At 39.9% G+C, this 23,332-nt stretch overlaps 1 long non-coding RNA gene across 2 annotated transcripts in view; it reads right to left on the bottom strand.

Moving 5' to 3' along the window:
- Positions 1 to 17,434: 17,434 nt before the first annotated feature.
- The window catches only part of LOC110361877 (uncharacterized), a 29,855-nt gene continuing 23,957 nt past the window's right edge, over positions 17,435 to 23,332 (bottom strand). Inside the window, exons 3-6 of one of the 2 annotated variants that reach the window (XR_010468814.1) lie at positions 20,667 to 20,728; positions 19,275 to 19,425; positions 18,190 to 18,241; positions 17,435 to 17,860 (exon numbers count right to left, since the gene is read on the bottom strand). This is a non-coding gene — a long non-coding RNA (uncharacterized LOC110361877). The remainder of the gene's footprint in view (positions 17,861 to 18,189; positions 18,242 to 19,274; positions 19,426 to 20,666; positions 20,729 to 23,332) is intronic. The other variant, XR_010468815.1, reaches the window with a different exon arrangement.

The raw sequence follows: 23,332 nt of genomic DNA, 5'->3' as shown, positions 1-23,332 counted from the left end.
TTTGTTTGTTTGTTTTGTTTTGTTTTGTTTTGTTTTGCTTTTTTCCCATCCTTTTTTCTTTCTTGTTAGCGTGATTGGTTTTGTGTAACAGCAGAAAGATTTTCTGAAAGTCTTCCAGTTTTTGACCTGTCTTGAATCTGTCTCACTTGGCTACAGATGGCCTAGCAAATCCATCAAGTCCTGATTGGAATAGATTGCTAAATTGATGGAGCACTGGGATTAGGCCAATCTGTCTGCAGGAAGCTCTGTAATTATGATGAGAGTTTACTGTTGCCTGGGAGCTGAAAAGCAGCAAATGATGCTGTGCTAAAGGATCAACCAAGGCTTTCCATAAGTAACGGAGATAGAAAAGCAATCCTATTCTGCTGAATCCAGTGAACACCAACAAGGTGCTGTAAAAAAACAACCTTGAAATTCTGTTTCATCAAACATACATATTTTTTAGGATTATTTCTTGTGGGAAAGAGAGGTTTAAAGACAAGAGAAATTTTGCCCTTTTGTTGTGAAATATTGTCAACACAGTTTGAGACAGGCAGAAAGTTTGGTCCAAATGCCTGCTTGAATGCTAGTAGTCTTGAGATTCAACAGCTGAACTAGAATGAGAGTAAAGATTAGCCCCATCTTACACACCAAAGTCAAGTGTAACAAGGCCACGGAGACATTGGTAAGGGATTAACCATATTTAATTTTTTTCCTAATTTGAAATCTTCTTAGTTCTTAACTTAGATCTCAGAAAATACCCAAAATATCATTTCAAGTAATGCTGAGAGGATCCTAACTTCATCCTGCAGCATTTTTAGAGTTTTCGTCATGTTTCATTTGTTCTTTGAAACAAACCCAAGTTCTTTGAAAGGTTTTCACAGAAAAATAGGACTGCATTGAACTGTCCTGAGGCTTTCAAGCCAAGGAGCCATAAAAGTAACTTTAGAACTTTGTGTGCACGGAATATGAGAAACTCTAGTTCAGGTTTCTGTTGTGCCTTCTCTGCCAGAGAGATCCAGAAGGAAAAGTCATGCTCATCAGGAGGCATTCTCAGAGAAAGGCTCCATTCTAGTCTCAAGTCTCAGGAACAGGCAAGTTTTCAGAATGGGCTGAAAACACCACTCTCTGCTCCCTTGCCTTCCATCTCCATTTTAACACCCCCATCAGCAAGATAGATCTGATAACCTTCCAACAAAACATCTTGTGTAATTAAGTCTGTGTCACTTTACCACTCAGATACAAACAGCAAATTCCTCAGCTCAGAAAAAACAAACAAACAAACAAACAAACAAACAAACATGGTGTTTCAGGGTTTGTGGTTGTTGTTGTTGATTTGTTTAGTATCATAATTTAGAGAATATTTTTCCCTAAATGTGGATCTTACTACTCACTTCAGTGGGACCGGAACTTGGTCTTTAGGAAATCAGATAGCAAGTTCTTCTATTTGTACTTTAAATTCATCATTTCTTTACACTGAAATATAATTAATTATTTGTATGGGTAGCAGTGAATATGTGTGTTATAAAAAACATCTTTTTTTTTTTTTGAACAGAAAGTTTAAGCTGTGTGAAGAAATGTTAATTTTTTTACTAGGCCAAAACTAGGCTAAAAGCCAAGGACCTTTATAGATCTGCTTTTGAGAGTACTTCAATGAGAAGATTCATTTTATGCCACTGCTTAGGAGATATTTCCCCCATAAATTCTAATGCTGAATTTTAAGAAAAGGTAAGAGGAGAAAAAGAAAAAGATACAGTCAACGTGCCTGTTAAAGTGGCATATTCACATATTCCCTCAGACTCCTCACCCAAAAGCTTAAGAAAAAAAAAAAGAGTTTAAGATCAGGTGTGCTCTAATTATTATTTTCCACTATCAACTGCTTAGGTCTTTTTGTGAATGCATCTAAATTTTAATGTTTCTATTTGTACACATCACAGAATCACAGAATGGTTGGGGTTGGAAGGGACCTCTGGAGATCATCTAGTCCAACCCACCTGCTAAAGCAGGTACACCCAGAGCAGATTCCTCAGGAATATGTCCAGTCACATTTTGAACGTGTCCAGAGAAGGTGACTCCACAGCCGTTCTGGGCAGCCTGTTCCAGTGCTCTGGCATCTTCAAAGTGAAGAAGTTTCTCCTTATATTCAGATGCAACTTGCTATGCTTCAGTCTGTGACTGTTGCCTCTCATCATAGCGTTAGGCACCACTGAAAAGAATCTGGTCCCATCCTCTTGACATCCACCCTTGAGATATTTATAAACATTGATAAGATCAACTCTCAGCCTTCTCTTCTCCAGGCTGAACAGGTCCAGCTCTCTCAGTCCCTCTTCATAAGAAAGATGCTCCAGGTCCCTCATCATCTTTGTAGCCTGCTGCTGGACTCCCTCCAGTAGTTTCTTGTCCTTCTTAAACAGGGGAGCCCAGAACTGGACACAGAACTCCAGATGTGGCCTCACCACGGCAGAGTAGAGGGAAAGGATAACCTCTCTTGACCTGCTGGTCACACTTGTCCTAGTGTACCGCAGGATACCATTGGCCTTCTTGACCACAAGGGCACATTGCCAACTCATGGTCAATTTGCTGTCGAGCAGAGCTCCCAAGCCTTTCTTTGAAGTGCTGCTTTCCAGCAGGTGAACACCTAACCTGTACTGGTGCCTGGGGTTATTCCTCCCCATGTGCAAGACCCTATACTTGCCCTTGTTGAACTTCATTAGGTTCTTCTCTACCCAGTCCTCCAGCCTGTCCAGGTCTCACTGAATGGCAGCACAGCCTTGTGGTGTATCAACCAGTCTGGTATCATGAGCAAACTTGCTGAGGGTGCAGATGAACAGGTTGAACAAGACTTGACTGAATACTGACCCCCAAGGAATCCTACCAGCTACAGGCCTCCAACCAGACTCTGTACCATTGATCACAACCCTCTGAGCTCTGCCATTCAGCCAGTTTTCAATCCATCTCACCGTGCATTCATCCAGCCCGCACCTTCTGAGCTTGCCTATGAGGAGATTGTGAGAAACTTTGTCAAAAGCCTTGTTGAAGTCAAGGTTGACAGTGTCCACCTCTCTTCCCTTGTCTACCCCTCCAAGCATACCATTGTAGAAGGCTATCAGATTGGTCAAACATCATTTCCCTTTTGTGAACCCAAGCTGATTACTCCTGATAAACTTCTTTTCCTCCACATCCTTGGAGGTGACATCCAGAATAAGTCATTTAACCACCTTTCCAGGGAGGGAGGTGAGGCTGACTGGCCAGTAGTTTCCTGGGTAATTCTTCTTGCCCTTTTTGAAGACTGGAGTGACACTGTCTTTCTTCCACTTCTCGGGCATGTGTCCATTCATATTTGTTACTTTTAAGTTCAAAAGAGTGAGTAAAGGAACATTATGTTCTATGCTTTTTAACTCTTTGTTTAAATTTTCACTTAGAATAACCTTTTTCCATTTTGGAGTGAGGGATATAACACAGGGAAAAGGAGGACCTATAACCAAACACTAATGCTTTAGATTTGAGAGTGTCTAAATCCAAACAATCCAAAAAATCTTTGCCCTCATAGTAATAAAAAGTACACAGGGAAAAAAATGTGGTTTAATCCTAATGGAGTGTATCAAGGCATTACTATAAATCCTATAAAGACAATACTTTAATTGTGTTCCTTTTATAATTATCTCTCCTATACTATTTGTCCAGATCTTCTTACTGGGAAAAATATTGTGAGACCTGCAAAGTAAAGAAAATTGTCAGGTAACATGGTCTGTTAAGGAAAATGTTACAGACATCAGAAAATGAAACAGTCTTATTCTTCACTCTGACAAACTGTATTCAGGATGTCTCTATTACTGCAGAATGCATGTAGTGTGAAGAGAAGGACCCTGAGAACAAAAATGCAGCTTTTGTTGAGCAATGTGTGATTGTTTGAATTGGAAAATGTAGAAACCCGGACCTTAGGGAGGAAACTACGCACTTGGGCAGTGAGAGGTTGATCCAAGCAGAAGGCTGGGAATAATTCTTGAAACACACAAAAAGCCTGAGGCAGCAGAAAAGAAGAAGGTATAGTGATTAACTGTTCAGCATCCCATTCTGTCAAGTTTCCCAAGTGATTGCAGGCCAAGCTTCTGAACTAGCAGTACTGTCCATGGAAATTAAAATCTGGAAGTAATATTTCCTTTCCCTTCCCCACCCATAAAATAGGACTAATAACATTTTCTCCATTAAAGACAGTCAAAATTTTGATGTGTTGACATGCAATCTAAACTGCATCATATAAAAATGGAAGTTTGCTGGTTCTGCCAGTGACCTCATGATAGGGTCCCAAAGCCACTGTATCCATCTTGTCCACAGATCCTACTGTTTGACTCCACAGATCTTCCCACAGCCTCCCTGTCAGCCCTGAGGCAATGATGTGGACTTTTGCTCTTCAGTTACTTTAGATACTTGGTTCTAGTAATAATGATGCTGATAATAAGAGATGAGGAAGAATTTAACGGCTTTCCACCATGCAAGAATCCCAGATGGAACACCCAGAGAGAGAGTGCCAACAGCACAGTCCTCCAGCAAGCTTAGATTCCCTTTAGCTAACCAGGGTAAAGGATGGTCAGATACACACTTAGTGAATTTAGGTTCTTGTGGTCCTCACAGCGAACAAGCAAGGAGAACACAAATAATACAGATTTCCTAGGCCACTAGGCCACTCTCCATCATCTTTGCTAAGTCTTGGGAAACAGGAGAGGTGCCTGAGGACTGGAGGAAAGAAAATGTCACTCCAGTCTTCAAAAAGGGCAAGAAGGAGGATCCAGGTAACTATAGACCAGTCAGCCTCACCCCCTTCTCTAAAAAGATGATGGAACAACATATGCTTGGTGCTATCTCAAAGCATGTCAAAGATAGAAAGGTCATTAGGGACAGTCAACATGGCTTCACTAAGGAGAAGTCATGCTTAACCAACCTCATAGCCTTTTATGAGGACATATCCAGGTGGATAGGTGATGGTAAAGCAGTGGATGTGGTCTATCTTGATGTCAGTAAAGCATTTGACACAGTCTCTCACAGCATCCTCACAGCTAAACTGAGGAAACGTGGAGTCTAGTTGGAGGCCTGTATCTCGCAGAGTCCCTCAAGGGTCAATACAGGGACCAGTACTATTCAATATATTTATCAGCAACTTGGATGATGGAATAGAGTGCACTGTCAGCAAGTTTGCTGATGACACCAAGCTGGGAGGAGTGGCTGACATGCCAGAAGGCTGTGCTGCCATCCAGCGAGACCTGGACAGGCTGGAGAGTTGGGTGGGGAAAAATTCAATTAAATATAACAAGGGAAAGTGTAGAGTCTTGCATCTGGGCAAGAACAACCCCAGGTACCAGTATAAGTTGGGGAATGATCTATTGGAGAGCAGTGTAAGGGAAAGGGACCTGGGGGTTCTGGTGAACAGCAGGATGACCATGAGCCAGCACTGTGCCCTTGTGGCCAGGAAGGCCAAAGGCATCCTGGGTGTATTAGAAGAGGGGTGGTTAGTAGGTCAAGAGAGGTTCTCCTTCCCCTCTGCTCTGCCCTGATGAGGCCGCATCTGGAATATTGTGTCTGGTTCTGGGCTCCTCAGTTCAAGAAGGACAGGGAACTGCTGGAGAGAGTCCAGTGCAGAGCCACAAGGATGATGGAGTGGAGCATCTCCCTTATGAGGAAAGGCTGAGGGAGCTGTGTCTCTTTAGCTTGGAGGAGACTGAGGGGTGACCTAATTAATGTTTATAAATATGTAAAGGGTGAGTGGCACGAGGATGGAGACAGGCTCTTCTCAGTGACAAGCAACGATAACACAAGGGGTAATGGGTGCAAACTGGAACATAGGAGGTTTTGTTTAAATATGAGAAGAAATTTCTTCACAGTGAGGGTGACAGAACACTGGAACAGGCTGTCCAGGGAGGTTGTGGAGTCTCCTTCTCTGGAGACATTCAAAACCTGCCTGGACACTTTCCTGTGTAACCTCAGCTGAGTGTTCCTGCTCTGGCAGGGGGACTGGAGTAGATGATCTTTCCAGGTCCCTTCCAATCCCTAACATTCTATGATTCACAATTCAGTAAAGACTCTGTAATGACTTCAGGGTTTGACTGATTTAAAACAAACAATCAATCAATCAATCAATCAAACAAACAAAAACATGTATACAGGAGAAGGAGTGAAAAAAAAAAGAATAAGGGATCTAAGGCTGTAGCTAGGAGTCTACTCTTGGTTATCCCTCAATGTGTTACTTAAACTAATGGAATAATCAGGACCCTCCTCTGCACTACCATTGTTAACAACACAGAACATGATGCAGATGTGATGATAATCACACCACATCCTGTCCTTCATGGTCCTATTAAAGCTCCACTGGTACTTACAGAAACCCCTTACCGGTTTTACAAATAAGACTGTACAATATGCTTCCATTGTCTAGTTTACATGGATTTGTTTCACCACTATGTGTGCTTTAGCACACCTCTCCACTCTCCTGGGAGACTGAGAGCTGACTAAGCTAAAGAACAGAATTCTTATACCCTAATTTCTTGCTGATGATATACTAATTACTGATGTGGTTTTGTTTCCAGTTTTAAAATCCTAAACCATGAACACACAGTCCTTCTGCATTATGGAAGATTTCTATCTTACAAGAATAAGATAAATGTCATTATTTTCCCTATTTCTTATAGTTAAAAATATTTAGACTTAATTTCCTAGTGCGATGCAGTGTATGCGCTATATAAGCACTTTATAAACGGCATCTTGCAGGTATTTGTTAGAGGAACAAAAAGAGAAGAAAAATGTCACATGTTAAATATTTTGCAGATATGCCTAAATAATTACTTAATGCCTATGAAAAATCAAATATTGCTACATTCCTGCCTCCTACACCTACCTCTCTAGCAATCCAATAGTGTGTATAATACTCTGTCTAGTATGTGTACCTTTGATTTTCATCAAAGCCTTTAAACTTCCACTTTTTAGATAAAATGCCGTAACCATACTGTAGTAGCAGGTTAAGATTGATTGACAAGTGCATATAATTATGGCTTCAATAGTGGAGTATGTTTTACAGTTGGAAAAAAAGCACAACCTTGAAAATAAAGAAGTTGTGCCCTTTCTCTAGGATAAAAGGATCAGATCAAATTGGTTCTTTTCCTTGGTAGAATGAAATAAAAGACTTTCTTTAACAAAGAGCACTTCCCAAAAGGCTGCTGGAGGAAGTCTCTTTGACTAGATAATACCACACCAATGAGAAAATCAAACAAGGCGAAAGTAGAATATTAGGAAATGTTCCCCTTTTAACCTCATTTTATATTCAGTACTGTATGGAAAGGATAAAATAGGTGAAAGAAACGTTCAAGTGTTTTTGCCAACATTTAGGAAAATGAAGGTTATTGTGAAAAGAGTAGATTGGTAAATGGGAAAGATATTGAATCCTCCTAATCAAATATCCTCCACACCAGCCTCTGTTATTTTGATTCCAATACCTTTCACAGACAATACAATTTAAATTTAATCTTGATTCCCTTAGTCTGGATCAGTGGTCAATTCACTCTTATTCAAATGCCTCACAGTTGGGGAGGGGTGATAAAAAGAAGAAAGCATTTGAAAGACATGATGTAAATTTAGGTTTTCACCACAGGGAAGAAGCTCTGGTTTAAACACCTACTTTAATAGTGGCATAGCCATATGCCATAGCTGGATGTCTATTCTCCTATGTATGCTGGGTATTTCTGGTAGACAGAGATGTTCCAGTTCAGAATATAGATGTGTGAGGACAATCATGTACCATGCACAGACATGCACTCTGGCTCATCAGGAGCAGCAGAAATCATACACACACACACATACACGCCAAGCCTGCACTCATGGACTTTGAGAGGGAAAGCACATGGGAATGGGGGCTAGAGCATATTCTCAGTCTCCAGAAAGGAGAGGTAACAGTTCTTATTACCTTGCCACTGCTGGCACCCTTTCCTGCTTCACGTCCGCTGCTGACATAGCTCCTCAGCCTTCCTCCTTTTCTTTGGAAACTCTTCTCACTGAGAATTAAGGTTGCTATTTTTGTGTAGGGAATTTTTATCTAAGAATAAATTTTATATAAGGATAAATTTCAACTGATAGTCAGATGAATGACAAAACAGTTACAGAAATCATATTTTGGGGAGTATAATGGTTGTTATGTAGAAGTTAAGACAGATTTTATTCTACAGTTAACATTTCATCCAAGAGACTCCAAAATTGACTATACACAGATGTTTTCAGAAGTTCAAGGCAGAACAAACACCATGCCAGGTGGGCCAGCCATCCATGCCCCTGGGCAGAACTTCTGGGGCTGAGCCTACCAACAGTGTGACAGGGATTCACCATGTGTCCCACAGTCTTTCTCCCTGTCTGTCTGAACTTCAACACTTCCTGGCATATGTCACTGTTCCCTCACTGCACCTCTAACAGGACAAGATGATGTGCTGATGAAGAGGGTCTTCTGCAGTGTACAAGTGCTTTAGTGTGGGCATTGTCACTGAATTGAGAGGAATGTATCTATATGGACAAATTGAATCAGTGTCCATATGGAAATGCCCATGTGGAATATGGACATATAGACAAACTGAATCAACTGCTGGGCCAGCAACAAAAATAGAATACCATTTCCTTTCAAACAAATCCCATTACACACATTTTAATGTTAATTTTTCAGTGACAGTTTTCCTTAAATAATATAATTCTTTTAGTATCACTTAAATGAGATATACATGTGCAATGAAGATAAAGAAAAAAAAGTTTGCTTTTTAGCTTTTGTATGGAATCATCAACATATCAGGTGGGGAAAACAAGACACATGCACTATATGTTATGCTTTGAACCACAATGGCTGAATAGGAAAGAAGTTTGCTTCATGTCAGGAAGCAAATATGGAGCACAAAATAAATTACTAATAAGCCAGGAAGAAGTGGGGAGGAAGACAAAAAGACTGCAACTACTATTTTTCTAACAATATTTACAACAGACTAATTTGAAAAAACTCCTCTATATCCAATGTTTCAACATGCATTTAACTTAGATTTATTAAGACCCTAAGTATATAACAAATGTGTTTTGGCTGATTATTAAAAGCATATCCATTAATATTTAACAATGCTTCATAAGGTTGCTCTCTTCTAGCTTTGCCAAAGCTGAGGAAGTGTGGCTTTAATAATCAACCAGTCTGTATGTAATTAACACAAACAACTGACTTAATGTATTTAATTTAAATATCAATTCAAGACCTGTTTTAAAAAACTACCCTCCAAACAATGTAACCTGACCATCAAAATGTGCTTATTGTGAAGACAATTTGTTCTTCCAGATGTTCATTGGAAAAACAGATAAAAAGGAGAATAGATCAGCCCATCTTAAAAAGCTAAATCACTATTTACTTACCAGGAGTTTGTCTGTATGTAGAGGATATAATCATGTCAGCTTTTTTTTTTTTTTCCTAACATACAATAACAAATACACATAATTTTATTTGAACCACACTTAAAAATAAATAAATACATAAGTAAATCTAGCTCCTGCACTATGATTTTAACACTATGATTTTAATCTTGTCTTTAAAAGGCAAATGAAGGCATACTCTTAGTAATGTCTCAGAAAACAAAAATGAGACAGAAGATGTTTTCTGTAGAATTTGAATTTTTACAATACTGTGTCTTGCAGCTATCTTGGTTTCTATTAGAGACCATTTAAGCTTACATTCTGAAGTCTGTTTAATCATTGAGATTAAAAGTTGGAATAAGTTATGAGCAATAAAAGGAATAAATTATATTCAGTCTGAAAGTAGAACTAATTATAAAGCTGTTGCTTGATTAAGGTGTTTATACTGAAGAGTATTAAAGGGATTAGTCTAAAGCTTTATATCCTGCAGCACAGAATTAATATGCAGGATTTAAACATTCAAATTAATTCAGGTGCACCAAACAATTATACGGAATAGGAACACTCGACCCAGCTAATGACTACACTAGTCCACCAAGCTAATTTATATTCATGTACTTATTGACCTCTCTGCACGTTCACAAAAGAACTGTTCTAAAGCTAATGCATGCTTCTAGGACAGTCTCCATCTCCTGCTAATCATAATAGACCTTAGTGAGTAGACAACAATGTACCTCACTGCTAACATTTTGCACCAATGAAATATTTCCTGAAGGACAGATGTGGCTCTCTTAGATCTCTCTGCACGCAGTAGTCTAAATTGTGATCTTGGATACATTGATGAATCACTGCCAGTGGAAGAAGCCTCAGAATATGAATTTGAGAGCAGGATTTATTACAGAGAATTCAAGCATAATAAAAAAATAATGGACGAGATACACTAGACAATGTAGTGTATGGTATGCTATGGACAAAAGCAAAATAGGGGAGCTGCAGGAGGTGTAAGAGATATATCTTTAGTGGGTGACTCCTTCTACCTACACACACCAAACAAACTGAAGCACTAAAATAAAATAGCATATGTTGCAACAATCCACTTAAAATACATGGGATTAGGCTACTTTAATAACAGCCCTCAGATGTGTGACCTTTTAGAAAGAGGTTTTCAGTGCTAAACTTATAAGCAAATAAAGTGTTGATTTCAGGAAGAACATAAAAAGCTCAGCTGCAGTCGCCTACAAGTCCCCAGCAATCCAAGGCAAGCTTTATCAAACTAAAAAAAAGACAAATGGAAGTAAAAATCATTCATCTACTTTACAGGCAATGCCTAAGTGAAGGAACAAAATTTTTAGGCTACAGAAGTAATAAATTGCAAGCAATGTTATTGATCCTATTTGGAGGGGTCATGCAGAGTTGATCCTAGAGTTGTGTCAGAGCAATGCTGCCATATTCTGGACAAGAGACTAGAAGAAACCCTCCATTGATTCTTCAAGAACCTGGCCATGCCCATAGTAACTGGGCTAAGAATGCCACACCCAAGCTCAGAAAGTAATAAACATTAACATGGTGAGAGTATCTCAGATAACACAATAAACTTCTCAGAACCACCTGCCTATAGCATTCACTATGTGCTCCTTTGATCTCATGCATAAGCAACAATCTGCCAATGGAAAGACAAACATGCACAGGTCTCATCTGATAAACAAAAATGTTTTAATTCTGACATTGTGCTTAACTATTTTCTGTCCCTGTGATAAAATTCTGTGGTTTATGTTTTTCAACAGCACCCAAAGAATCAAGTTTCAGGATTCTTTAGTCGGTTCTATGATGAAAAATGTCTGGCCAGCACCTCTTTACCTCATAGCTTTTGGGTCAACTTCAGGTCAAATGTTTCAGATGCCAAATCTCAGGATAATTGAGCCCTTACCACTCCAGCATGTACTCTTCTGAGAGCTTTTTTACTTCTGGTAACCATTCTCAAACTTCTTCCAAGACAATTCCCTCTTTTGGACTTCCTCCCCTCCTTAGAAAGAGAAGATACATTATGATAATACCAGGGGTTACAACTTTAAATTAATAAGAAACAAACTCACTTTTTTATCTCACTCACACAGTAGTGAACTTTTTTGCTCTTTGCAGCTCTGTTTTCCTTTGTGTTTGTACTGGTTTGGATTTTTAGTTACCTCCAGGGGTTAGTCTGAATACTTGGGACTAAGATTTCCTTCGCCCAATAGATCCATTTTGCTTTGTTCATTATTGTCCTCCGAGCTTCTACTTTTCCTGCTCAACACTGCAGCTATCAACCATGTTGTTTGGGTTTTTTTTAATCAGAAACTCAGCCCCTCACCCTCTGCGATTTGGCTCTTCTCTGTCATCAGCCGTGTTTTGTAGTCCCTGAGACCATGTACTATCACCACATAGTGTTCAGTAATCCTCTCAGTCCTCTGGATTACTGTGCTTTCCCTGTGTAATTCCAAACTGCTGAATATATCACATACTGCACAGATCTAAATAAGGCAAATAGTTAAAGGTGACAACCTACAGATTATCTTCCATTTTACTAGCTCATGTTGCTTGCAGATATAGGACAAGCACTGTACAAAATTCCCTTCAGGAGTCTTCTTTCAATTGCCTTTTGCATTTCCAGAGAGTAACAGGTCCAACACAGCTTTTAATTGCTTTATTCTTCTGCCCGCAGTGCTTTTTTTTAATTACTTTTCATTCCTAGTACCACTCACCCAAAAAAACCTGTTCCTTTTCCTTGGTTAAACATTCAAAGAAAGTCGTTAAAAGACAAGGTCACAGAGGATAGCTGTCAAAGATACCCAGTTATCTCTTGCCCTTACTGAAAGCCAAAGAGATTTTATTTATAGTCACAGAGTTCTCAGGAGCAAACACACTTATTATCACCCCAGCAAGTTTCATTCAAGGAGAAATGGAGGCAGCTGGGTTTGCTTACCCTGGAGAAGTCTAAGAAGATATATCATCTCAGTCTTCAACTACAAAAAGGGCAATCTAGAGAAGATAGAGCCAGACTCTTCTCAGGCATGAAAAACAATGAAAGGCAGTGGTGTTACTAACCAGAGCAGGACTAACAGGCTAAATGAATATAAAGAAAAAGTTTTTTCCCATGAGAAAGGTTAAGCACTGGAACAGGCTACCAGAGAAAGTATGAAGATATTTAAATTCATCCGGACAGCTCCCTAAACAACCTCGTCTAACTTGGAAACAGGAGTTTGGATGAGACGACCTCTAGAGATTATTTTTAACTTAAATTGACCTATAATTATATATAATCTGATAACTATACCTTTCTAGATCAAGTATCAATAGCCTTAGTAAATCTTCCAAAATGTGATTGCTATGTATGTATAGAAGAGACCATGAAGGTTATCTAGTCTATTCTCCTGCCTTGATCCAGGTCTTGTTATAAATTCTTCATTCCGTTGTTCTTCATTCACACAGATTTGCACAACCATTCCAGCTAAAGCCCTCCACTCTTTTTACTGTTAATTTTTTTTTTCTTGAAATGTAATCCATATCCCCTTTCTGCAATTTAACAGGATCTCATCTTGCTAGAAAGAAATTCCTCAGAATTTTGAGGAAGGGAACTTTCTTCAGGATGCTCCTTTTGCAATTACAGATACAGGACTATACAGAAATGTATAGAGTTGCATTAAAAAGAATAAAAATAAAAACTCTACCATCTATTCTTTTTGCTAATGGAAAGAAGACCCCTGAGTATTGACCCAATTTCCCATTAAAAAAATACCTTGCACTTTTTGGTGTTTTTTTATAGGCACACCTTCTTAAAGCTCTGTTTCTTGGGATCCTTTTTGACACAACTGTGATAACTGTTGCCACAATCACAGAGCAAAGGATTCATCCTTTCTCACTTAGATAACTAACTTACAGACATTTAATTGATAAACGAGTAGTATAAGATAAACATCTAAGGTATGTCAGATTATTCTTCTCAACCACTGGAGCTATTTTTGGTATCAAATTATTATACTGTGACATGCTCTCTTGCCCTGAAGAGACTGCTTTCTTTCCTAGTGGAAACAGGAAGTTTGCCTGTTAACTATGCTACACAAATGACTATGCTGCAGTGAGATGGAATATCTGTGTGTCTTGCCCTGCTAATGTGGCAGAGAAAAAAAATGCAAAATCATCTGTCAAATCTGTAATACAGCTTTAAGAAAAGTGAAGGAAAAATAAACACACCCACACACCCAAACAGACACCCAATTATATTGTCTAACCATTCCAAAATATGCTTAGATGGTACTTGCTTCAAAATCCAAACACCGTTGCCACAATCTCAAGCTTCAGTTCTTCTCACCTCTAGGAATTTTCCTTTTGTGCCTCAAACACCAGCTGCACCTTACAGATTCAGTAAAGATCGGGTGAAAACGAGGCTATCATTTTTTGGCAGCCAAGCCCTTGCTGAAGCCAGATATATTATAGCTGAGTCCCCTGTTTGTTGAAGAACATAGCATTTGACGTTTGCATTCACAGGTAGGAATTTAATATCAATATATTTTCCTTGTGTGGCTATCATCCAACAGATACAAGCAATTCTTAGAATGACTTTGCAACATCTGTAAATGAGGACACTCTGTTCTGCTGGTAGATGATGGAGTGCAGTGTATTGTGATAACTCCTGGAAGGAAGATAGACACCAGAGACCTGTCACTAGTATCACAGCCCTGTTTCTATCACTGAAACAGAAGGATTCAGTAAATACCCAAATTCCCCAGCACAAACAGGTGTGGCAGGATGCAAACCCCCTTCTCTCCCTCTCCCTCCTTCAGTATGGAAGGAGCAGGCACATCTCTCTCTGCTACTTGAGGCTAACAGCATCTTTTGTTTGGCCCCAGAGCACCCTGGCCAGGGCCGTTAGGAGAAGGGAGTGCCAAGGCGCCAGGAAGCCACTGGGCACCTGCGGCCATTGTGGGGGATGTTTGGAGGCTTCAGGGGCACCCACAGCCAGGGTGGGGGTGCAGAGAAGCTTCTGGAATGCCCACAGTCAGATCTGATCAGCCAATAAAAAAAACAGGACTCTCGTCGAGACTCCGCCCATTGTCGCGGGTCTCTCGGAGCACGAGCGAGATGCTGCCGCTGAGACCACGCTCCGGGATGGAGACTGCTCTTGCCTTGCCGCCACGGGTGTGAGTAAAACTTCTCGCAGGATTGCGAGTATATTTATACTTTCCGTGCACATTTGCACGTGTAAAATTCCGTGCTCAATATGAGCATGTGTAAAATGAATCTTCGCGTAATCGCGGGTGTATTTTCCTTCCGTGCTTCCACATAAGCACGTGTAACTTTCCATGCACATTTGCACGTGTACTTTCCGTGCTTAATACAAGCATGTGTGCTTTCCATGCACATTTGCACATGTAACTTTCTGTGCTCAATACGAGCACATGTATAACTTATTTCCTCGCACAATCGCGAGTGTATTTTTCACATAAACACGTGTAATATTTCGTGCACATTTGCACGTGTAAGTAAATTAACCCTTGTAGGATTGCGAGTGTATTATAAATTTACCCTCGCAGAATCACGAGTGTACACTTCCCATACTCACTAGGAGTATGTGTATGTCTTTAAAATAATCCCACACCGTGTTCAGGCAAGTGTGTACTACTCAGGGACGGCTCCGGTATTGTTCTGGGCTAAGACATGTGCATGCACACTATGGATCTCCTGTTGTATTAGTTGCTGCCCCTTAATAATTTTCCTCAACTGATATCTGAACCTGTATTTAAGTCACTTTCGAAGTGCTAAAACCCTGTTTCTCACCGGTTTAATAAAAGTTGTTTTGGACCCTGTTGTCCCTTAAACTAACCTCGGGGTGCCTCCGTGACAACAGGTAAAAGCATGGAAGAGCTGCATTCCCAGGAAATACGTAAATTCATTAACCTAACTGACAGACTGGCAGCTGAGAGTTCAAAGTCTGATACTGGTATTAGCTCCATCAATAGGCTTCATTCCAGTAGAGAAACGCCACTACAACCTCTGCCCAAACCCTTTCTGCCTAGCCAGAAACTGCTTACCTCATCTCTTGATTATTTGGGATGCATTTACATGGTAACTCCTGTATCTGTCTTTTCAAGGTCAGAGTGTCTGCCCACATAGCTTTGGAAAATGCAGAGAAAATACTTTTTCCTTAGCTACTCTTAAAAACTGACATGTCATCTGAAGGAAGTGTCTTCTGTGTTTTAAGCTATATGGGCAGTCCAGGGCTTTTAATTTGTTGTCTCTTTTTTTCCCAGCCCTTCCCTTCTTTTTTTTTTCCTTTTATTTTTTCCTTTTTTTTTTTTTTTTTTTTTTTAATCTCGATATTCACATGTGTACACAGATAATATTCTTTTATTCAATAATACACTTCTGTCAATGGGCAGAGTCAAACATTTAACAAGGACAAACTAATTCTTTCTAAACTGAATTCTCTGGGGGTTAATTTAAAAGTGAGGATTGTTAACAAGTACTGGTGGACGGCAATTATACCTAAAAGGTATTTGTGGCAGAATGCAACCCCCACTCTCTCCCTCTCCCTCCTTCAGTATGGAAGGAATAGGCACATCTCCCTCTCTCTCTGCTACTTGAGGCTAACAGCTTCTTTTGTTTGGCCCAGAGCACCCTGGCCAGGGTCATTAGGAGAAGGGAGTGCCAAGGCACACTGAGCCTCGCCCAGTGTGGGGGATGTTTGGAGGCTTACCAGGGGCACCCACAGACAGTGTAGGGGTGCAGAGGAGCTCCCAGAATGCCTACAGTCAGATCTGATCAGCCAGTATAAAAACAGGACTCTCGTCGAGACTCCGCCCATTGCCGCGGGTCTCTCGGAGCACGAGCAAGATGCTGCCACCGAGAGCCCCCCTCCCCGGGATGGGGACTCCGCTTGCCTCGCCACCACGGGTGTGAGTAAAACTTCTCGCAGGATTGCGAGTATATTTATACTTTTCGTGCACATATGCACTTATAACTTTCCGCGCTCCATATGAGCGCGTGTAAAATTAACCCTCGCACAATCGCGAGTGTATTTTCCTCCCGTGCACATATGCACGTGTAACTTTCCGTGCCCAATACGAGCACGTGTATAAATTATTTCCTCGCACAATCGCGAGTGGCCGCCGAGAGCCCCTCGCACAATCGCGAGTGTAATTTCCTCCCGTGCTTCCACATAAGCACGTGTAGGATTCCGTGCACATTTGCACGTGTAAGCAAAATAACTCTCGCAGGATTGCGGGTATATTATAAAATTACCCTCGCACAATCGCGAGTGTACACTTCCCGTACTCACTACGAGTGCATGTATCTCTGAAAAAATAATCCCGCACAGTGTTTAGGCAAGTGTGTATTTCTCCGGGACACAGGGACGGCTCTGGCATTTTTGGGTGAAGCCACGTGCATGCACACTGTGGACCGCCTGTTGTATTAGTGGCTGCCCCTCTCAATAATTTTCCTCAACTGATATCCGAACCTGTATTTAAGTCACTTTTGGACTGCTAAAACCCTGTTTTTCACCGGTTCAATGAAAGTTGTTTTTGGACCTTGTTGTCCCTTAAATTGACCTGTGGGGTGCCTCCGTGACAGTATACACTGTTCATTCCATAGTTATTCTAAAAAATCCTTGTGCCATAAGACAGAGACATGAAGGGCTCTCATTCTTGTTTCCCCTTTCTCCCTCCAAAAACCAGAACTACCTACAGTTTAAGCTTCCTTTTCCTTATGTCTGCTTGCACATTTAGCCTAACTGGACTCATGGAAGCTTTTGCCTGCTTTCACAGGTTTTATGCATCTCTTATGTTTTCTTAAGTTCTTCTCCTGAACTTTTAATCATCATTTCAGATCACTAATAGATCAATCGTTGCAAGGAGAAAACCTTGTTAAATTTTAAAGAAGTGAACTAGCTGCATACCTGAGTGTTGTAGGTGTCCTCCAAACAACTGTTAACATACCTCTTAAAATTCTTATAAAAATAAGTAATGATTAAGAATTCCAACATAGAATAGAAGCTTACTTGAGGATTTAATTTCTCAAAACTTTTTATTATTGTTATTTTTATACCAGTTTATTTGAAGATAATGATAGCCTAAAACAAGAACAGACATCATAGAACCACAGAAACTTTCTTGGCAAAAGCACAGTCTAGACAAGATGGCCGAGCACTCTGTCCAATGTTGGGGAATCCACCAGTTCCCTTGGGAGATTATTTCTATGTCTGATTGTTCTCACCATGAAAAATTTTCCTCTTGTGTCCTAGTGGAATTTCTCCAGGAGTAACTTGTACCTGTTGCCTCTTGTGTTTTCCATGTGACTCCTTGTAAAAGTTTCCATCTTCTTTGTAGCCACCCTTTAAATACTGGAACATGGTAATGAGGTCTCCTGTAAGCCTTTTTTTCTCAAGGCTGAACAAGTCCAGTGCTCTCAGCATTTTCTCAATGCAGTCTAGTGTTCACTGATGGGAAGGAAGAGGAATATAGAATATGTTGTAAGCAGAACAGTATTAAATATTTAAAACTTTAGATATTCACCATGGATTATGCTCACAAACAGCAGATGATTTTTATTTATTTAGCTAGTTAGTTACTAAAAGCAGAACTCCAGTGAAGGAAGGTATGTCTAATGTGCAGTACTCAAAGCCTTCCAGGCCTGGAAAAAATGAAATATGTGGAAGAAAGAATAAAAAAATCTTAAATAATTTAAAGAAAATCTACTGCAGAGATATTTTTCTTAAAGAAAAAAACTGAAAAATTTGAAAGTTGTTTTCTCTACAGATTTATTTACCATTTCTGATAGATGACACTTGGATCTTGGAAGACAGAAGCTCTCAACCTTCCTGTAAATCAGGCAGAGCATTAGCTATGGAACCTCACTGTATTCCCATGTACACCTATGCCTTTTCACTGACCTAAACTGACCCCATGTATTTCACTAAGAGCAACAAAGTAGACTGCCTGAAATAATTTTGGAGCAGTGAATTGAACTGAAATTTGACTCCAGATCATAAGCCAAACTGCTTTCAAATGGAAATGTCTTTTATCCTAAAGCTTTGACCAATACATTCAAGCAACTTTGACTTAAAAGAATTCAAACCCTAAAAGGACACACCTTTTTAACTGGAGTCTCATTTTTCAGCCTCACAATTTCAATCACGTTTTTCTCAAGCCAGAACAAAAGACTAATGTAATGAGAAGCCAAGGCAAAGTACTAAGCTATATATCTTCTCATCTTATCTACATAAAGATGCTGTGCTCCATGGAGCTCTCACCTTTTCCACCTTGTGAATCTCATCATATAAGAGGAATGTGGGTCTAACTTTCTATTGCTAACAGATGTACTATGAATGAGCTGTTCAAAAACATCCAGTTTCCACCACTCTTTATGAATTCCAATTGAAATTTGGCTAATCTCCTTTTGCAGGAGAAGAAACATGCTAAATAGGTTTTGCACAAGTTAGTTGTTTGTTTTTCCAGATGTTACACTGATGAGGTCTTCAGGACACAGGATATTGCATCCAGTATTTCTGTGTTTCTGAGAGAAGTCCTTAGACTCTCATTGCTATAGCAGTATGGACTCTGTTCTGCACTTTATAGAGATCAAAGATAACAGACACAAGCCCCTTCCCTTCCCTTCCCTTCCCTTCCCTTCCCTTCCCTTCCCTTCCCTTCCCTTCCCTTCCCTTCTCTTCCCTTCCCTTCCCTTCCCTTCCCTTCCCTTCCCTTCCCTTCCCTTCCCTTCCCTTCCCTTCCCTTCCCTTCCCTTCCCTTCCCTTCCCTTCCCTTCCCTTCCCTTCCCCCGAAAAATAATCTCCCCTTTTTATTTTCAATGTACTGTCTGCTATTTCACATGATGTCCCCTTATTGTCATACTGTGAGAACAAGTAGTCATTCTTCATTCACTTTTTCCATGCCACTCATGAACTGACATTATGTCATAATCTCATCTGCTCTCTTGCACTTCCTGGGCAGGGATTTTTCTAAAATCAGGAACTGTAGCTCTTACATGGAAACCATTTCACACCTTGATGATGAACAAATAATTACCACATAGCACCCAAAATCCATGACAAACTTTACCTTGATTTTGACCTATTTAACTATAACCAATACTGTCTGTCATACCCTTCACAAATAGTATAAATGAATGAGGAGCAGATTTTTAAACAATTTCCTTTTCATTTTGTAGATACAAAAAAGGACCTAGTGAACTGCAAGAGGGAAGTGGTGCACAGCATATCAGATTGTTCCCCAGTAAGTCCATCTCTTAGACTGAGCCATCACCATCACTTGAGATTATAGGGGGCCTCTGAAGACACAGATTTCATTTTAGTCTTCCTCCCTCCCTCCCTCCCTCCCTTCCTTTCCTCCTTCCTTCCTTCCTTCCTTCCTTCCTTCCTTCCTTCCTTCCTTCCTTTTCTCTCACTCTCTTTCTCTCTCTAAAATTAATAAAGTGATGAAGGTAGACAATTCATTTTCAAGGACATTTTGTACCCATTTGTCCCATAGGTAAATGAAAACAACATGTGTCTGCCATTGATTAGGAAATAGTTTATCATTATACTAACAAATATTTTTCCTAATGCTATAGAATCAATTACTTTAAATAGGTATATAAGGGACACCTACGGAAAAAGTCAGAAAGCATAACATATTAACTCACACAAGAAAAATGATGGGTATAATATGAAGCTTAAAAATTCATTTTAAAAGCACAGAGTCCTGGTGAAACAAAAATACTGCTGTTTTAACATTTAGTAAATTATTCTGTGCAGCTTGAATCAAAACCTTGATATTTACATTTTATTTTCGTTTCAAACAGCATTAATAGCACAGTCTAGACTTATTATACTTTGATATATGGTTGCTATAGCAACATATGTAAATTATTAATCCTTGTATGTGAAATATCTCCAAAGGACATATTACCTTTGTGTTAAAAATGCAGATAGCTTTAAATATTTCCCTGTGATGAAGCAGAGTGCTTATAAAAGAGCAAATGTAGTCAGGAAAATTAGGTCTCCTGAAATGTGTAGCAGGTGCCCCAGAACTGAAAGCTAATCTGAAGCTAAAAATTAAATTAATATTAACAACATATGAAATTCGATCTAATATTTTGAATGGTTAAGTATGATGACTTTATGGTTTTGCCTAGAAATATCTCTGTTCCACCATCACAAGTAACATACGCATACAAAGCAATAGGATGCAGGACCTAAGAAGGACACACAGCTATACAACGTGAGTGGAAGAGACCACACTCACCTGTACTACAGAGCAATAAACTCCCTGAAGATGAGGCTGCATCATCAAAATACTTCGGTTATCTAGGGAAGAAGAAGGGATTTCTTAAATCATTATGGTAGCCTTCTGGAAGTTATGACACCTCTGTATTATCCTACCAAGTAACTTGTAAAAGCTGCCCGCATATTTTAGCTCTAGATACTGTCTTCCATTTAGAAGACCTTAAAAGTTCTACAGAAAGCACAGTGTCCCAGTGCTTTAGTGACCAAGTTAACCAGGAGATCTTCACGGTTATTAGTACATTTTGAGTCATGTTCATTGAAAAGTAAGAGACTGGGGAATTTTCCAACACATACATTCTATTATGTAAATAAATACTATTCTATAAAAACAGCTGCAAAATGGAGAAAGAAGGTCTCATATTAAGGCATTTCCAGGAATCACAAAAAAAAAATCAGGCCAACTTTGCAGATAGTTCGGGGCACATTGTAAATTCACATTTGTTGGCAATATTGTTAGATTTCTGTTATTAGGAAAGGGGTTGGCTGGAAATAACAAAGAAACCTGATAGAGTACCCTAGTCATATTTGACTATAGTTATAAAGTTGGTTCCTACTCAGTAACTTAGGAAATTAAAAACACTAAATCTAGGATTTTCTCCACTGGGACTTAATCCAGTCCAATTTACAAGTTGAGGATTTATAAAGGCTTTTCTGAAAGAAATGGGGAAATGTCAGCTACAATTTCTTGCTAGAATTGCACTGAATCTATTAACCTTGCCCAGAGAATATAATGTTACAGTTATCTCATTTACGATGTTATTGTATGTGATTTATGACCATGGCATCAAATCTAAAACTAGGTTTTGTATTTTTAGAAAAATGTAGATGTCTATAACACAAATTATTTTTTTTTTCTCATTTAGGAAAGATATTTAGAAAGTGATTTACAATACTTCAGAGTTCAGGAAAATTAAGCATGTGACAAGACCAGAAATGGGGGTGGGGGGATTCAAAAAAACTTCACACATTAATGAATATCTGTAACTAGACTAATGTTTCTCCTCTCTAATTAAGAAATATGAATTATGAAGTACATTTTCTTAGTCTGAACTTACATAGAAACTCAGAGTCTCTGGTGGAGATGAGCATAAAGGGAAAATTTTGTGCAAAATGGAACACAACACTCTGAAACCACTATGGTAACCACTACTGTCCCCAGCTTTCTTCAGAGAAGAAATTCCGAAGTGGTTCATAGAATTATTAAATGTCTAGAAGTGGGGAAAAAAGAAAAAAAAAGAAAGGCAGAGAAAGCAGGATAGTTTTTATAGTTTTTATGTTTATTGTATGACCTACAAAATATTTTGAAGTTTTTTCTTACTTTTTGTAAGCTTAAAAGATTGAAACAACAGAGATAATTTTTAATTTTAAGTGATACTTCCTTGGCATTTTTCTGTCCTTTTGATTTACCAGTTTTGTGCCTGTATTTCATTCTAAGTCAACCCCAAACCACATGCAGAACAACAGTGAATCAGAACTGCTTCTGAACAAGTGTCATCATTTCCATGCCATTCCCAGGCACGGAGAGTAAAAAAACACACAGAGGAAGCACCCCACCCCATCAGGAATGAATGTGCCAGGTTCCTGCGTAATATAGGCCTGCAGATAACATAAAGGATATCTTTTAAAATGTCATTCACTGATATACATGGATTCCTCAGTAGCAAAACACATCTCACTTCTGTTACTCTGTGTGGTAGGTTGACTCTGATTGAACACCAGGTGCCCACCAAGCTGGTCTATCATTCCCCTCCTCAGCTGGACAGAGGAGAGAAAAAATGTAATGAAAGGTTCATGGGTTGAGATAAGGACAGGGCAAGATCACTCTCCAATTACTGACTTGGGGAAATTAATTTAATTTGTTGCAAGTCAAATGAGAGTAGGGTAATGACAAATAAAACCAAACCCTACAACACCTTCACCCTGCCCCTCCCTTCTTCCTAGACTCAACTTCACTTCTGATTTCCTCTGCCTTCTCCCTATGAGTGATACAGGGGGATGGGGAATGGGGCTTGTGGTCGGTTCACATCACTTCTTCTGCTCCGTACTCCTCACAGTCTTCCTCTGCTCTAGTGCGGGGTCCCTCCCGTGGGAGACAGTTCTCCATGACCCTCTCCAATGTGAGTCCCTCTGATGGGCTGGTTCTTCTTGAACTGTTCCAGTGTAGGTACCTTCCATGGGGTGCAGTCCTTCAGGAACAGACTGCTCCAATGTGGGTTCCTCTCTCCATGATGCTACAGGTTGTGCCAGGAGCCTGTTCCAGCACAGGCTTCTGACAGGGTTACAGCGCTCTTCAGGCATCTACCTGCGCTAGAATGGGGTCTTTCATGGGCTGCACACGGACCTCTGCTCCACCGTGGACTTTCATGGCCTGTGAGGGAACAGCTGGCCTCACCATTGTCTGTACCAGGGTCTTCAGGGGGATCTCTACTCTGGCACGTGCAGCACCTTCTCCCCCTCCTCCTTCACTGACCTTCATGTCTGCAGGGCTGTTTCTCTCACATACTCTCACTCCTGTCCTCTGGCTGCCATTGTTCCACTAAAGTTTTTTTTTCCTTCTTAAAAAAGTTATCTCAGAGGCATTTCCACCATTGCTGATGGGCTCAGCCTTGGCCAGCGCTGGGTCTG

This window comes from Columba livia, chromosome Z (assembly GCF_036013475.1).
Source record: "Columba livia isolate bColLiv1 breed racing homer chromosome Z, bColLiv1.pat.W.v2, whole genome shotgun sequence".
NCBI lineage: Eukaryota > Metazoa > Chordata > Aves > Columbiformes > Columbidae > Columba > Columba livia.
The sequence above is the reverse complement of the archived record's forward strand: the minus strand, read 5'-3'. Positions and strand labels throughout refer to the sequence as shown.